This window comes from Oncorhynchus mykiss, chromosome 4 (genome assembly GCF_057628025.1).
Source record: "Oncorhynchus mykiss isolate SJ-2025 chromosome 4, ASM5762802v1, whole genome shotgun sequence".
Classification (NCBI taxonomy): domain Eukaryota; kingdom Metazoa; phylum Chordata; class Actinopteri; order Salmoniformes; family Salmonidae; genus Oncorhynchus; species Oncorhynchus mykiss.
In genome coordinates, this window is record NC_143025.1 from 38,363,771 (window position 1) to 38,369,757 (window position 5,987).

The following is a 5,987-nucleotide window of genomic DNA, read 5'->3' on the forward strand; positions in this document are numbered from 1 at the left end:
ATACCTCTCTGCAGCTGCCACCACAACCTCAATTTCTCTGCCACTTACGTTCCATCCCTGCAGTACAGTTGATAACCATCGCTATAAATGCTAAAAATCCAATCTTACTGAAACATACAGTACCAGTCAAACATTTGGACACACCTACTCATACAAGGGTTTTTCTTTATTTTTTACTATGTTCTACATTGTATAATAATAGTGAAGACATCAGAACTATGAAATAACACATATGGAATCATGTAGTAACCAAAAAAGTGTTAAACAATTCCGAATATTTTTTTTATATTTTGGATCTTCAAAGTAGCCACCCTTTGCCTTGATGACAGCTTTGCACGCTCTTGGCATTCTCTCAATCAGCTTCACAAGGAATGCTTTTCCAACAGTCTTGAAGGAGTTCCCACATATGCTGAGCACTATTTGGCTGCTTTTCCTTCACTCTGCAGTCCAACTCATCCCAAACCATCTCAATTGGGTTGAGGTCGGGAGGCCAGGTCATCTGATTGTGGAGGCCAGGTCATCTGATGCAGCCCTCCATCACTCTTATTGTTGGTCAAATAGCCTTTACACAGCCTGGAGGTGTTTTGGGTCATTGTCCTGTTGAAAAACTATTATAGTTTATAATTATAGTTCCACTAAGCGCAAACCAGATGGGATGGCATATCACTGCAGAATGCTGTGGTAGCCATGCTGGTTAAGTTTGCCTTGAATTCTAAATAAATCACAAGCAGTGTCACCAGCAAAGCACCTCCATGCTTCACGGTGGGAACCACACATGCAGAGATCATCCGTTCACCTACTCTGCGTCTCACAAAGAGACAGCAGTTGGAACTAAAAATCTCTCATTTGGACTCATCAGACCAAAGGACAGATTTCCACTGGTCTAATGTCCATTGCTTGTGTTTCCTGGCCCAAGCAAGTCTCTTCTTATTATTGGTGTCCTTTAGTAGTGGTTTCTTTGCAGCAATTCGACCATGAAGGCCTGATACACGTACTCTCCTCTGAACAGTTGATGTTGACATGTGTCTGTTACTTGAACTCTGAAGCATTCATTTGGGCTGCAATTTCTGGTCTGGTAGAGAGTCTGGTAACTCTAATTAACTTATCCTCTGGAAACTCTGGATCTTCCTTTCTTGTGGTGGTCCACATACGAGCCAGTTTCATCATAGCGCTTGATGGTTTTTGTGACTGCACTTGACATTTTTCCAGATTGACTGACCTTCATATCTTAAAGTAATGATGGACTGTCGTTTCTCTTTACTTATTTGAGCTGTTTGTGGAAATTTGTGGAGTGGTTGAAAAACAAGTTTTAATGACACCAACCTAAGTGTATATAAACTTCCGACTTTAACTGTATCATTAAAAATAGTTTTTCAACCACTCCACAAATTTCTTCTTAACAAACTATAGTTTTGGCAAGTCGATTAGGACATCTACTTTGTGCATGACACAAGTCATTTTTCCAACAATTGTTTACAGACAGATTATTTCACTTATAATTCACTGTATCACAATTCCAGTAATCAGAAGTTTACATACACTAAGTTGACTCTGCCTTTAAACAGCTTGGACAATTCCAGAAAATGATGGCATGGCTTTAGAAGCTTCTGATAGGCTATTTGACATCATTTGAGTCAATTGGAGGTGTACCTCTGGATGTACTGCCAGGTCTACCTTCAAACTCGGTGCCTCATTGCTTGACATCATGGGAAAATCAAAAGAAATCAGCCAAGATCTAAGAAAAAAAATTGTAGACCTCCACAAGTCTGGTTCATCAATGGGAGCAATTTACAAACGTTCATCTGAACAAACAATAGTACGCAAGTATAAACACCATGGGACCACGCAGTCGTCATACCGCCCAGGAAGGAGACACATTCTGTCTCCTAGAGATGAACGTACTTTGGTGCGAAAACTGCAAATCAATTCCAAAACAACAGCAAAGGACCTTGTGAAGATGCTGGAGGAAACAGGTAAAAAATTATCTATATCCACAGTAAAATGAGTTCTATATCGACATAACCTGAAAGGCCGCTCAGCAAGGAAGAAACCACTGCTCCAAAACCGCCTTTAAAAAAGCCAGACGACGGTTTGCAACTGCACATGGTGACAAAGATCCTAATTTTTGGAGAAATGCCCTCTGGTCTGATGAAACAAAAATAGAACTGTTTGGCCATAATGACCATCGTTATGTTTTGAGGAAAAAGGGGGAGACTTGCAAGCCGAAGAACACCATCCCAACCGTGAAGCACAGGGGTGGCAGCATCATGTTGTGGGGGTGCTTTGCTGCATGAGGGACTGGTGCACTTCACAAAATAGATGGCATCATGACGCAATAAAATTATGTGCATATATTGAAGCAACATCTCAAGACATCAGTCAGGAAGTTAAAGCTTGGTCGCAAATGGGTCTTCCAAATGGACAATGACCCCAAGCATACTTCCAAAGTTGTGGCAAAATGGCTTAAGGACAAAAAAGTCAAGGTATTGGAGTGGCCATCACAAAGCCCTGACCTCGATCCTATAGAAAATATGCGGGCAGAACTGAAAAAGCGTGTGCGAGCAAGGATGACTTCAAACCTGACTTAGTTACACCAGCTCTATCAGGAGGAATGGGCCAAAATTCACCCAACTTATTGTGGGAAGCTTGTGGAAGGCTACCTGAAACATTTGACCCAAGTTAAACAATTTTAAGGCAATGCTACCAAATACTAATTGAGTGTATGTAAACTTCTGACCCACTGGGAATGTGATGAATGAAATAAAAGCTGAAATAAATCATTATCTCTACCATTATTCTGACATTTCACATTCTTAAAATGAAGTGGTGATCCTAACTGACCTAAGACAGGGAATTTTTACTAGGATTAAATGTCAGGAATTGTGAAAAACTGAGTTAAAATGTATTTGGCTGAGGTGTATGTAAACTTCTGACAACTGTAAATGTTTGAATCAAAAGAAATCACTTGTGAAAACAGAATCCTAATGATTACTCCACTTGCTAATTGCGCCTATCCAGGCACCTGGGCCAGATTCATTGATTCCCCTCAATGACACAGTTTGCCTTTGGTACAGCTTTTGTCACTCAGACTCAATAATTCTCATTGGTTGAATTTGGAATCCTCTGGTGTTGTGATGGGGAAAGTAAAGAAGGAGGTGGTGAAAAAAAATTCAGGGCAGGAACTAGGAAGAGTGCTGGAGGGAATATGGCGGTTACAGATTTTCTGTATGAAACTGATTGGGGGTCAGGTGAAGATGAGATTACAGAGAGAGAGAATGAGTGAGCTACAGTAAAGTTGTGAAGGAAACTAAGAAATCCCTGGATTAGTTTATAGTGGGAGTGAGGGTTTGGATCAGTGTTACCTGGGGGATCCGTTTGAAGTCACGAATAGTATCATGGATTTAGCCCTTGATTTTGACTTTCAGTTCCATTACACTACACATAAGAGTCATTGGATGAAGGTGTCTTCTTCTGTATGGGGGGGGGGGGGTTTGTTAAGATCCCCAACGCTCAGTCTGAACATTAACATGCATTGCTTGCGGTACGGTTTTGGGAGCATAAGGACCTAAGGACCCCCCCCCCCCCTTCTTCAGGTAGTGTTTCAGTTCATGTTTTTAATGGCACATGTTCAAAGTGGATGGCCCTTGATAATGTCACTGTCCTTTACAGTTCATTATGTCTTGTCCATTTTCCTACCAGTACACCAGCAGCATGAGAAGTTTTGGACAGGATCTCTCTCCATGCTCACCCCACATTGAATGATTTCACACTCCTGGGAGAAAAGGCAGTTGATCGCTTCGACTGGATGCTGTGTACAGGTTGTTGGCTCGGACTCAGGTCTTACGGTAAAAGTGGTGAAGAATCATCCTGAACGCCATTTTCGCCATTATTTCACCCGGTTAGAGGGGGTGAGGTTCACACTCTTCTCGGCTTAATTATCTTTCATGCATCTAGATACTATCTGTGGTCACCTTCGCCATAACCACGAGAGAGGACAGACCAGAACAACAGTTTAGTTTAGGACATTTCTGATTCAGAAAATCCAGACAAATGATTTACTGTACAACAAATGATTACTACTACCTGATTCTTAATACAGATTTCAAATGTCAAAGAAAATAACGACACACAGTTGAAACCATCATTTTAAAAAAAAAATGGCTTATGCTCCCCTATCATCTTGGCGATCTCACTGCAGAGTTACAGGTCAAGGAGAGGGCAAATCCTTAGGGAGAAATCCCGACCATCCGGCAGACCCAATCTGATGAGATTTGTTATTGAAGCAAGACAAAAACAAAGAACATAAAGAAAACAACAACAACAATGCACGTATCACTTGATGTGGGGAAAAATTCTATACAGTTGGAGTAACTCTCAACCATTACCAACATATATTTTTTTCCTTTTACAGGCAGGCATGTGAAGAAAATCTATTTGCATATTTACCAAAAAGCCACAAGGGACTGGTAATTCCCCCCTTTGGACGCATGACGCACATCGTGATTCAAATGTCCAAAAAAACATCACTGCCTGTTAAATCAAGTATAAACAAATTAGAATTACAACTCTTGATGAATCCATAAGGAAATAATTGTATCCCGTAAGGTAATGGTAAAATAGACTAGAGACGGGTGTCCCTCATTCAGGGGCAGCGCTCTCTATGTCCTTCTCGTGGGGCGAATAAAACATTGGACTAATGATAAATTATAAAAATTTTCTAATTATTAGTGTTTACATAGCCCATCTATATCTCACCCAATGTCTCTAGTCTTAATCGTGAGGGTGATCAGGCCTCACAAGAAAGTCAGAACAGAGGTCAGAGGTCAGTCAGCTCCATTTGTTACGGTGCGTGAATGAGGACCCAAAAGCGAATTAACTTAAACAGAGCTTCTTTAATTACCAAACATAGGTAGGCTCAGATAGACCGGCAGATTCCGACAGGACAGGACAAGGTTACAGCAAACATGACGATAGTCTGGCTCAGGCATGAAACACAACAAACAAGAATCCGACAAGGACAGGAACAAAAACAGAGAGAGATATAGGGACCTAATCAGAGGGAAAAAGGGAACAGGTGGGAAACGGGGTGAATGGGTAGTTAGGAGGAGACAAGGCACAGCTGGGGGAAAGAGGGGGAGAAAAGGAAACCTAACAACGACCAGCAGAGGGAGACAGGGTGAAGGGAAAGGACAGAAACACACAACATGACAATACATGACACCATTAAGTGAGTGTTTGTTTCCCTGTACCTCAGACATTATTTAATGATATTTTAAACATTTCAAACATGTTGTGTATCAGGCTTACATTGGGTTTTTCAGTACATGTTTTGCAACCAAAACTCTGACAAATAGAAACTTCAAAAAATGTAATTTGTGCATCCTTTCTAACCCGTGAAAAACCACTAAAACAAAAAAAGAAAGACCCCACCAATAAATCAAACAGAGTATTAACCACTAACAAATTTTCATTAACTGGTGGGTTGTGTGTGGGTGGTAAAAATCTTAGGGTAAAAACAAACAAAATGGCCAGGCCTTACTTAATTTTGGAGCTCCCTTAATAGCTGGATCTGGGTACCTTTTAGCTGCTCCTCCAAGGCACTTGGCTTAGGAAGCCTTTCAAAGAGAGATACAGAATCATTGATAAACATGGGAAAAAAACTTGGTAGCAGACATTCCATCAGTCGTATACAGAATTATACAAATGAGATGATACAGTGTCTCGTCAAGCTGAATATGCACCTTCTAAATTAAACAATCCCAGTGCCCCTCTCTTGTAATCATTGTTATTTGGACCTGTTGCGTTGACATACAATTCTGTACAAACTGTCCCAGGGACATAAACTTGGTGAAAATATAAAACCTGTTGTTTAACAAATCTGCTAGGACCTTCAAAATGTTGGTGCTGGCTTATCAGCTCAATATTCTGTCACAAACAACAGATGACTTAAACAAGAAAGCAGTGGATATTAAAGCCTCTAATTTAAT